A 12260-nucleotide genomic window follows, 5' to 3' on the forward strand; every position below is an offset into this window, starting at 1 on the left:
CAGATGTTCCAATTGTTTGGCACCCTTAATTGCCTGCTGCGTCATTCTCTTTCTTCTTGTCTTCTCTTTTCCTTCTGGTGCAGTGTTGATTTTGACAGCACATTTTGCGTGTGATTTAGTCTTTTGAATAATAATAATATTTAGTTGTAGTCATTGTTATGTACCTGGCCTAGGGGGTGCCACGATACACAACAAAAAACAGGGGAGACGCAGTTGACCAAATAAATAGAATTTATTAACTAAACAAAAATAGTAAATTAAGGAACAAAATCATGATTGAACAGATGAAGTGTGGAGATCAGTAGTCAGTGGTGTAGTGCGTGTATGCATGAGTGAGATGTATAGTGTGCGTGTTGTATGGATTAACATAAATGTTGAGAAGTGTGCATGGTGGAGTGCAGGAGGCAAATGAAAGGAACAGATCTGGGGAAGGACTGGGGAAGCAGGCATTTATAGGGCGTCGACACCCGGGCCCAGGTGCGAGCCACTTAGGCTGATCATGTCTAGCTCTGCTCCCCAATCCTATTGGATACAAAGAACAGAGGTTACTATAGGGCAAACAGTAAACACAACATACCTAAACCAGACAAACTAAGAGTAATATACATATAACACACAATATAGGGAACCGTCACAGTCATATATTAGTCATCTGAAATGTTTCAGTGTTAGTTCACTCGATATATCGACTTAAATATCACAAGATTTTAGTCGACTAAACCTACAGTTGATTTTGGCGATTGAAATGTATTGTGGTGGGCCTTGATGGCGTTGTATGCTGTACTTTTTTTGTCATCGTTTTAGAGCTATATTTTTATTAGGGGTGCACGATTATGAAATTATGACCGATATCCAATCTCCGATTTTTTGCAGGGTCATATCTGCCGATTCTGACCGATTCCGATATTATACAGAGGACCACAATGGAAACAAGCCTAGGCCCTATAGGGGCTTGGCCCAAAGCCTGTTAATAAAGTATTTAATCAATCAATAAATAGCATAATACTTTTCCAAGTGTCTGTTTTCACAACTGAATGACTACTGAATGAGATGAGTACACAAATTAAATGTAGATTTATTTAAATTTGTATTTATTTTTTGCTGTTGAAATCCGATAACAATAATAATAATCTGTATTATTTCGAGACCATTCCGATACCGATATGGTATTTTTATGGCCGATATGGCCTATTCCGATTATGCTACCGATGAATCGTGCATCCCAAATTTGAGATGAGAGTTGAGCCAGAAGGCAAAGCTCTCTGTCTACCGAGCAATCTTCGCTCCTACTCTCACCTACCTGTATGGTCATGAAGTGTGGGTCATGACCGAAAGTGTAAGGTCGCGAATACAAGCGGCCAAAAAAAGGAGTTTTCTTCGACGGGTGGCCTTAGAGATAGGGCGAGAAGTTCAGTCACACGAGAGAGACTCGGAGTAGAACCGCTGCTCCTTCGCCTTGAAAGGAGCCAGCTTAGGTGGTTCGGGACATCTGGTTAGGATGCCTCTCGGGCGTCTCCCTAGGGAGGTCCTCGACGCACATCCCACTGGGAGGAGACCCCGGGGCAGACCAAGGCACAGTTGGAGGAAACACATCGTCTCACTGGCCTTGGAACGTCTCGGAAGGGGGAAGTCACTAATGTTGCTCTGGAGAGGGAAGTCTGGAGCACTCTGGTGGAGCTGTTACCCCCGTGACCCGACCACGAATAAGCGGTTGAAGATGGATGGATCCAAAATGTTTTTAGAACATTTATGCCATATCACAATAGTACAAAATCCCCAAAACACAGACAATATCCAGTCTAATATCATGATATCAGGATCAGGACAACCCTAGCTGGAACGCTGTTTTGTTTGCTCCGTGGCGCCGTGGCGGGCATGGTAACGACTCACGAGGACACCGGTTGGATCCTGATTGGACCATGTGGAATTTTGAAAATGAGCAAGCATGTCATGCGAGTCATCATGATGTAATTCAATTTGATACGAATTAAATTACATTAAAATAAATGATATGTATTCAACGATATCAATTAATCTGCTCCTCTAAATCATGTAAGACTTTATTTGGCATTGACGCATGCACGCAAGCACACGCACACGCACACACCTCTAAATCACAGTGAGAGGGAGTTCTAACATGTAAGACTTTATTTGGCATTGGCGCACGCCCGCCCCCCCCCCCCCCCCCCCCCACACACACACACACACACCCACACATCTAACCATTCCCCAAGATGCCATCATTTATTTTTTCTATTTTACTAAAAGATAAGAGCAATAGTAGGTATCAAATTAAGGTGTTATTCAACCCTCAACAGATTGCGCATTCAGAAAGGCATGAGAATACTAAACACATGCACACACGCACGCGTTCACACACAAATATCCTTATAAAGCTGTAAAATCTGCTTTCAACACATTATGAAGCATTTTATTAATGACTTAAGGTTAAATATATTATAATCTGGATTATAATATAAGGACTCATACTCATAATGCTTTATAACATTCATCATAATTATGTATTAAGCATTATAAAATTACATAAGGTTGTGCGTGCTTGCGTGCGTGCGTGTGTGCGTGCGTGCGTGCGTGCGTAATCAGAACATTCTGAGTGTGAATGTTATTGGAGCCCATGATTATAGCAGGCACCTATATGGTCTTCCTGTCATGAGTGGTTTTCAGTGTCCCCCCCTAGAACAGAGCCAGAGCAAACATCTTTACATACACCAGCAGACTGGTCGCTGTATGCAAACTGTTGAGGTCATCATCGCTTTGATCTACAACCTTAAAGATGGAGTGCCACAATTGTTGTATTTTTCCAGTTTTTCATGTGTCTATGAAGTGACAGTACTTCATTAGACACCCCGGAGTCGTTTTAATGTAATGGTGTATTAACTTTGTATTTAGGGTTTCTTACTGGAGGCTGAACCCTTGACAGTCAAACGGGCCAATGAAATAAACAGTAATATAGTGACATCACACTATCAGCCCCTCCCCTAACCCCTCCCCCTTTATCATACAACTGCAGCTGTGGGTGCGGCTTCAGTTCAGGTGGATCGCCACCCATCACCACCCACCAGGCAAACCAGGCATACTTAATGAGCTGGTGGGCGTGTCCAAATCAAAATAACATTTTAACAAATACTATACACTTTTTTGAAAAAAATATACCTCCTTATATAACAATAAGACCTGATGATCATGTTTTAGGGTGTAAAAAAATCACGGCACTCCATCTTTAACCATGTGCTAGTATGAAGGTATTCCCACATTCCATACACATGCAATACAGAAAAGTGTCATCTTAACCACGTAAACGTGTGCGCGCAAATCACCATTCTCCAAAATCCTCGTGAATCACCATCCTCCAAAATCCTCGTGAACTGCCTTTCTCCAAAATCCTCGCGAATCACCTTTCTCCAAAATCCTCACGAATCGCCCAGAATAGGGATGCTTAGTGTTCATGTGGTTAACATCTCCTTACACCTGCTGTAGCCTACATGTCTCAGACAGGATTTGTAAAGTTTGATCTCTCTGCTGTTGGGAAGAAACCACCTAACTCCAAAATGTTCATTTTTCAGAAAATGAAAAACATATATATATATTGTCAATTACTTGCAAGGTGGTGTAGTTGTAGCCGTTTTAGCAGACAGTTTATTATTTTTTTCAGACAGCAATGATATTATACTGTATAGTGCAGAAATACAACAAGTAATAATAAAAAAGTGAACTCTGAGCCAAGCAACACTAACGGCTCACGGTTTTGTGCGTGCGTGCGTGGTGGGGGGCTTTTTATTGGGTTTTCATCAGTGGAATGATAATAGCAACGTTTGAACAGAGAAGGCAAAAATTATAAAGAAGACAACTGAACCTAACACAAATACAATAGAGGACCAGGTTTGCATAGAGACGACATGGGCCAGAGTTGTGTGGAAAAAATGACTAATCCCATCGTACTGTACATGAAGCCACACCAATCCCACGCAACGGCACTACAGTGACAGTAGATCACAGTGCAATAAAAGGTGTCTTTGTGGAATTACAGTGACGTTGACATAGTCTAGAGGGCTTCCAGATCCTAATGGATGATGTTGACTGTCTGACGCCTTTGAGGGTGAAGTCTTGGGGGAAGATCGAGGACTCCTCCCGTTTCCAATTTAATCTAATCTATCTACGTTAGTCAGTATGGTTACAAACCTCCAAAGGATATGGACTTTGGGACACGTCCAGAAAGAATCACAACTCGTGTGAAGTGAGGGGCGCCCACTGTGGCTGCTGTGGCATGACCTGATGAAGATCAAAGAGATCGAAATGTTGTAAGATTTCTCAATGAAGAAAGTCTCTTCATCTGCTGAAGTTTCTTCAGCCCAGCACCCAGCCTGTCGATGTGCGTATTCTGCGTCCGCTCTAGTGCCCACTGTGGCTGCCACACGATTGCAGATTCACTGCCACTATATAGCCTATATGTACTCTATGTTACGAGACATGATTGCAGTGTGTTATTGTATAAAACAAACCGGTCGGGCACGGTGGCACAGTCGGTAGTGCTGTTGCCTCACTGCTAGAAGGTCCTGGGTTCGATTCCCGCTGGGGACGCTGTGCAATTACAATTTACAATTTAGGCATTTAGAGACGCTCTTAATCCAGAGCGACTTACAATAATCAAGAACAAAAGCATGGGAATACATCACAAAAGCATTTATCATAAAACATGCGTAAACTAAGAAAGTAACAGTGGAATATCTATATTATGAGACTATACATATAAAATATATATATATACTACTATGCTATACATATGTACTATGGCGTGCTATGACTATATACAATGCAATTATAGTGCCGTCTACATAACATGCTATAAGTCTGTATCAGATGCTATCTAAGTCTACAGAAATGCTATCTAAGGGGGTAGGGTAAGTGCTATGGGCCATGATGGAGTCTAAAAAGGTGGGTTTTCAGACTATGGCGGAAGATTGGGAGTGATGCTGCAGTTCTGACTGCAATGGGAAGTGCATTCCACAGTTTTGGAGCCAGAAGGGAGAAGAGTTTGGGACGTGTGGAGCGTTGTCCCTGCGTTTTTAGTGAGGGTACTTCCAGCTTCCCTGCGTTGGCTGATCTGAGTGCGCGGGAGGGTTTGTAGGGTTCAATCATACTTGCAAGATATGGGGGAGCCATACCGTTGGTTGCCTTGAATGCCAGCATCAGAGTTTTGTATTCTGTGCGGGCAGCGACCGGGAGCCAGTGGAGGGAGCGGAGCAGGGGGGAGACATGTGAGAATTTTGGCTGGTTGAAGACCAAGCGAGCTGCGGCATTTTGGATCAGCTGGAGAGGCTTAAGTGCACATGCTGGTAGGCCAGTAAGGAGGGAGTTACAATAGTCGAGTTTTGACAAGACTGTTGTCTGGATTAGGAGCTGGGCTGATTCCTGGGTGAGGAACGGTCTAATTCGTCGTATATTATAGAGTGTGAACCTACAGGATCGAGTGACAGCTGTGATGTGAGCTTTGAACGAGAGCTGACTGTCCAGGACAACACCGAGGTTCCTGGCTGTTTGGACAGACGTTACCAGGGCGTTGTCTACGGAGATAGTTAGCTCCCGCATAGGGCAGGGCTGTGGATGCTGGAGGCGTGTCCTCTCCTCTGCGTCATCAGTGCCCATACCCGAGGCGGGGTTGACGAAAGGGCATTTCTGTGTGGAGTTTGCATGTTCTCCCCGTGTCCCCTAGGGTATAGCCTCACAAAAAACATGCAGTAATCCTGGTCTCTAAACTGCCTCCCCCTGGCCAGCCGGGGCGCCTGATGGAGGGGAAAGGAACTGCGCTACGTCCAACCAGGGAAACTCCCCCCTGTCAGGTGTAAAGGAGCAACTTGGACACTCATGCATGAAGGAAGCATGAGTTCAAGTCCGTTGCTCAAGGGTGTGTAGAGCCCAGGATCACATTAGATAATTGACACATGGGTGAAAAATGGGTTACAAAATCATGGGATAAAAAAATAATTAAAAAGAACAGTCACACGATGTATTTATATTGGCCATCATGACGTCTCACGTCGTCAATTTAGTGCCCCAAACAAACATTAAAAGTTTATAGACTTGGCTGCCATTAGACTTTTGTTAAAGGTGCTCTTACGATGATGTTGCACCGTATTTGTAGCAGACCTACAATTTCAGCTTGTAGATCTGCTATTTTCCAATAGCTAAAGTATGCTTTAAAACACCAAAAGGGGTTCCCGCCCAAAATGTGTTGTAAAACAAAACAAAGAAAATGCCCATGGGTTGCCGAGGCTTGAAATTCTGTTATTCCCATTAAAACGTTTTAATTGCATTTGAAGACAGCATGCGGGAGTTTTATTTGTCTTTCAGTATAATTCAATCAGAAATATAAAAGTCACACAGTCCCCACAGAGATTATGTAAAAAGTTATCCACACATTTTGCTCATCATGAATATCAAACGAGACATGCAATAGAGAAGGAATTAAGGTTTGATATTACCCAAAGTGAGAACATCATTCAGAAAACTGTTATGTACAGGGCTATTTGTAAGATGGAAATAATGGCCAGGTTTAGTATTCAAGCCAATACAAAAGAAGGATTCTAAATTATGGCAAAAAAGTATTTTCCAATATTTCTAGCCTCTCTGTCATGACATGCTTTTATGATGGCTTTTAGGTGACCAGGTCTGAGATCTGACAGGCAGAACCCCCAGCGTTCATGGTTCAAGACGTTTATGATGTCCTATACCCATGCAGCCCAGCCAATCTCCATCTGTGGGGCATGGTTGACTCTCCAGCCTGTGTGTTCTGTGCTCCAGGATAGGCTCTCTGGAGCACATCCTATTCAGTATTTTAGCCGTGACGCGAGCGCCCCCTCCAGAGATACTTCCGGGTCCGACTTTGTTCTCGCTTTTCTGTCCCCATAGAGTTATACTGTGATGTTCTGTCGGACTAAATCTGAGACGAAAACAACCACAAAAGTCTAAACCGCTTTCCTCGCAACAACAAAGCTGCTGCTCTCCCAAATCTGGCTGTGACAGGCCGTCTGCCCCACACGGAATACTATCGCCATTTTATTTCATGGTGTCAACTAAATCCTCATTAATTGCAAACTAGATTTAACATACTCAAGCCTGCACACATTCTAAATATGCCCCCGAAATATTGTACTGAGCAAATGGACTGTTACCACCTTCAATAATAATGATAATAATAGTCTTTATTGTCTCCACATCATTATATTTTCTTTGTCATGGACACTTGTACAAAACATTAATAATTCTACTCGAGTTGGAAGCATTAAGACCCATTTTAACCCTCAATGGCTTCCTTTCTGAAAAATAACGTCATTGTAAAAAGATTCACGCGTTTAGATATTCTATTTACAATGAGATGCGGACGGGAGCTGGTGCCACTTGGACCCGGACGTAGCGTAGCACTACAAAATGACGTCGGACTTAAATACTGAATAAGTAGTCAGTGAATCCACACACTATGAGTCTGGCCGTGCCACCGTGCGCCAGGCTACATCCTAAGCAGCTGCTCGAAAGCTCTGGGGGGAGAGACGCTACCGTGGCCAAAAACAACAATGGCAAGCAACAACATGGCAAGAGGAAACGTGGACTTTGTCAGGGCTCATGGAGAGCAGCCGCATATTCACAGCCCAAACCAACAGCCGGCTTTAATTCTCACCTCAGTGTTGTTGGACTGCAGGATCTACGAGTTGACTTGGGCAAGCAGCTCAAGTTTCCAGACCACGTCACAACATCATTCCTTAGAAGCCAGACATTGTGCTTTTCGTCATCTTCAAGGCAGGTGCTGCTTGTATAGAACTGACAGTTCCCTGGGAGGATCGCATAGAGGCGGCGGATGGCACAAGACGAAGCTACCAGATGACCTTTCACACTTTCACTCACTCCTCTCTGCCTTTGCCCACTCACTAACCACTGCTAAAACCTCTTTCTACCACACCAAAATCCAATCCTGTACTTCTAACCCAAGGAAGCTCTTCTCCACTTTCACCTCCCTCCTTAAACCCCCTCCCCCCACTCAACCTTCATCCGTCACTGCTGATGTTTTTGTCAACTACTTCGAGAAGAAGGTTGATGATATCAGCAGCTCCTTTCCTCCCCTCCCACATAAAGTGGCATCTGACTCAACCAACACCAACCCCAACATACCATGCATGTCCTCCTTCTCTCCTCTTTCCCCAGACGAGGTTCTACAACTAGTAACATCCTCTAGACCTACCACTTGTCCTCTTGACCCTGTCCCGTCTCCAATCTTCCAGACCATCGCACCTGATCTGCTCCCCTTCATCACCTCCATCATCAACACCTCAGTAACCTCAGGCTGCGTCCCATCTGCCCTCAAGTCAGCCAGAGTAACACCACTCCTCAAAAAACCAACCCTTGACCCCTCAGATGTCAAGAACTACAGACCGGTATCACTCCTTTCATTTATTTCTAAAACCATTGAACGTGTCGTCTCCAACCAGCTCTCTCTCCATCTCTCACAGAACAACCTGCTGGATCCCAACCAGTCCGGATTCAAGAAGGCCCACTCCACATAAACTGCCCTGCTGGCAGTCACAGAAGCACTACATGCTGCCCAAGCTGCTTCCCACTCTGCAGTACTGATTCTCCTAGACCTATCAGCAGCATTTGACACAGTGAACCACCAGCTGCTCCTAGACACCCTAGCGGAGCTAGGCATCGGTGGAACGGCACTAAAGTGGTTCTCCTCCTACCTAACCGACCGGACCTACCAGGTTTCCTGGAAAGGTCTGTTATCATCCCCCGACCCCTCCAAACTGGGGTCCCACAGGGATCTGTACTTGGTCCCCTCCTTTTCTCACTGTACACTAAATCCCTTGGCACTATCATCTCTGCTCACAATATATCCTATCACTGCTACGCCGATGACACACAACTGTTCCTATCCTTCCCCCCCTCTGCCACTCAGGTGGAAGAGCGCATCACTGCATGCCTGGCTGACATCTCACAGTGGATGTCCTCCAACCACCTCAAGCTGAACCCAGACAAGACTGAGCTTCTCTTCTTCCCAGCTAAGTCCTGCCCTATGCGGGAGCTAACTATTTCCGTAGACAACGCCCTGGTAACGTCTGTCCCAACAGCCAGGAATCTTGGTGTTGTCCTGGACAATCAGCTCTCGTTCAAAGCTCACATCACAGCTGTCACTCGATCATGTAGGTTCACACTCTATAACATACGACGAATTAGACCGTTCCTCACCCAGGAATCAGCACAGCTCCTAATCCAGACAACAGTCTTGTCAAAACTAGACTATTGTAACTCCCTCCTTACTGGCCTACCAGCATGTGCACTTAAGCCTCTCCAGCTGATCCAAAATGCAGCAGCTCGCTTGGTCTTCAACCAGCCAAAATTCTCACATGTCTCCCCCCTGCTCCGCTCCCTCCACTGGCTCCCGGTCGCTGCCCGCACAGAATACAAAACTCTGATGCTGGCATTCAAAGCAACCAAAGGTATGGCCCCCCCATATCTTGCAAGTATGATTGAACCCTACAAACCCTCCCGCGCACTCAGATCAGCCAACGCAGGGAAACTGGAAGTACCCTCACTAAAAACGCCGGGACAACGCTCCACACGTCCCAAACTCTTCTCCCTTCTGGCTCCAAAACTGTGGAATGCACTTCCCATTGCAGTCAGAACTGCAGCATCACTCCCAATCTTCCGCCGTAGCCTGAAAACCCACCTTTTCAGACTCCATCATGGCCCATAGCACCTAACCCCTAATTGTATTGTATATAGTCATAGCACGCCATAGTACATATGTATAGCATAGTAGTAAATATGTATAGTTTATATGTATAGTGTATGTATAGTTTCATTATAGATATTCCACTGTTACTTTCTTAGCTTACGCATGTTTCATGATAAATGCTTTTATGTGATGTATTCCCATGCTTTTGTTCTTGCTTAAATGTAAGTCGCTCTGGATTAAGAGCGTCTGCTAAATGCCTAAATTGTAAATTGTAATTGTAATGAGCGGAAGCGTTATAGTATAAAGTATTAGCGTTAAAGTATACTAGGAGCTGGTCGAGCATTGCCAAAGAAGAGGTTGGAAGGCACACTGCGAGTTGAAGTGGGGTGTGTCACTGTAGGCATTGTTGGTCGCTCACTGTGCAAGGTGTTCACGCTATACTAGGCATCACGGGGGCTGCAAAAAGGAGGGGGTATGATTGTTGAAAGACCCGAAACCCCTGAGTCCAATTACTTTGACATTGGCCATTCTGGTGTGTACGGTGGTTACCACATGAACTCTACCGTCCCTATTCTTTGGAAAATAGTAGATCTATGAAGTGGTCTTTATCTTTGTGAATGGAAGCCTGACCTTTGAGGTGAAAATGGTCCTGGCTGAAAATACTGGAAATGAAAAAGGTCATTACAGTCAGGCAACTCACAAATAGAATGAAGCAAAATTGTGAATGTGAAGTGTGGGATATATATTTTATCTTGCCGTTCAGGCTCCTCTACATTTTTGTCCCTGCTCGGCACAATTAGATAACCATCATTAGCCATTAAGAGCAGGGGGAATATACAATAACAACCTCCCCATGGGGAACAGCAAAAAACAGGAAGGGGCTTAATGTAGAGCCCTGGGGGACTTTGGTCAGCAAAGTACATGAGGGTTTAAGTGGTTAAATGTCCATCTCTGCTTGGAACCATTTCTGCCTTTGGGGCATCGCTGATCAGATATCTGGGCAAACACACAACTTTCTGTTCCATCCCAAAATCACATCTGTGGCTCTGGTCCTGTAAATTAAGAACACGCCGTGTGAGAACATTAGTTTTATAATGTTAGTGTTTGTTGGTAAGAGAGGGGAGGCAGAGAGATACAGAGAGAAGAGGGGGTAAAGGGAAAGGGAGAGAGCTCATCGTCTCTCCCTGTCTGACTCTGTGAGCATCAACCGATTCGGTCGGGGCGAGCCTCCAAACAGATTAGACTGGCGTGGCCCTTAACATCCAAAGCATTGGCCATGCATATATATCCATTTACAATAATGACACAGATAAGACTCTGGGGTGATTATCGTTGACGATGTACAGTACACACGTGTGACAGCTGGGAATTAGACATGGTATGTGTCTCACTGTCTCATCTCTCTCGCTCTGGCTCCATTTACTCCTGTTGCATATAGGAAATCAATCGATGATGGCATAAGGTAGGTGCATGTGAGAGAGAGAGAGAGATGGGGGGGGGAGGGAGAGAGAACATATTTCCTACATACCTCCTCCCTTCATGCCCCAGCCCTCCCCATCTCTCTTCCCCTTTCGCCTGCTCTCTCCGGCTTCTTCCTCCCACTTTGTGCTCGTGTGCGAGAGTGCCTCTACCAGTGCACTCCTCTCCCTATCTCTCTCTGCTCTCCCTCTCTCCGTCTCTCACTCACGAGCGCTTCTCACCCTCCAGCACTCTCCCTCTCTCAGTGAACAAGGAGCGGTGGTGGGGGGGGTGGGGGGTTCCTCTGCTTAGCCAGCTGTAGCTTTGCTGTGATCCTCAGATCTTTCTTCGTCACTCCACTGATTTTCCGCTGCTCGCTTATCTCAATGTGTCAAATCGGACGTCTCCTTTATTGGATCTTGGATGCAATCGAGGTGTTTAGGGGGAGAGGGGAACAGGAGAGAAGTTTTATAAGCCCTTCGTCCAAAGCATCTTTCCATTCAATCTGTGCACCTTGGATATCCTGACTTTGTGTTGAGAGGCTATTTATTCATCAATGGCAGGAGTTTGACCGCACAGCACCGGAGGACACCTTTGATTTTCTTTTGCCTCAAGGAATTTCTGGCTTATTACCGTATTTCATCGTAATTTCAAAACTCAGATGCTCTTCGGGATCGCATATATGTAGGACTTTTATAGAGCATGAAATGTCCGTAGTACAGTATGTGTGAAGTTTTGAGGACCCCAGTGAGCGAAAGCATGGCTGATAGCCAGAGACCAGGAGTTAAGTGCTAAAGCCCACTTTCCCGGCACACTGTCAAGGTAAGCACGGAGCACGCTTGCTTTCTCTCTGTGAGGTATTTCCACACACAGTCACACCACGCTGTACACGCAAAAAGAGAGGGGCTCACACATACACATGATAAGCAGAGGTGTAATTGAATGTCTTCAACAGTGGCTCTCTCAAAGTGTGGTCCATGGACCTTCATGGTTAAGGCTCATACATAGTCTGGATTTACGGTGGTGGGGTGACCACCGAACTACAACATGACATCAC

General features: G+C 45.1%; 1 protein-coding gene across 1 annotated transcript in view; it reads left to right on the forward strand.

Moving 5' to 3' along the window:
* The first annotated feature begins 11630 nt into the window (after positions 1–11630).
* uts2r (urotensin 2 receptor) overlaps positions 11631–12260 on the forward strand; it is a 54812-nt gene continuing 54182 nt past the window's right edge. The window contains exon 1 of the mRNA XM_083787879.1: positions 11631–12025. The gene's annotated coding sequence lies outside the window, so the exon portion shown is untranslated. The remainder of the gene's footprint in view (positions 12026–12260) is intronic.

Source organism: Protomyctophum parallelum (genome assembly GCF_964188405.1).
Source record: "Protomyctophum parallelum genome assembly, chromosome: 17".
NCBI lineage: Eukaryota > Metazoa > Chordata > Actinopteri > Myctophiformes > Myctophidae > Protomyctophum > Protomyctophum parallelum.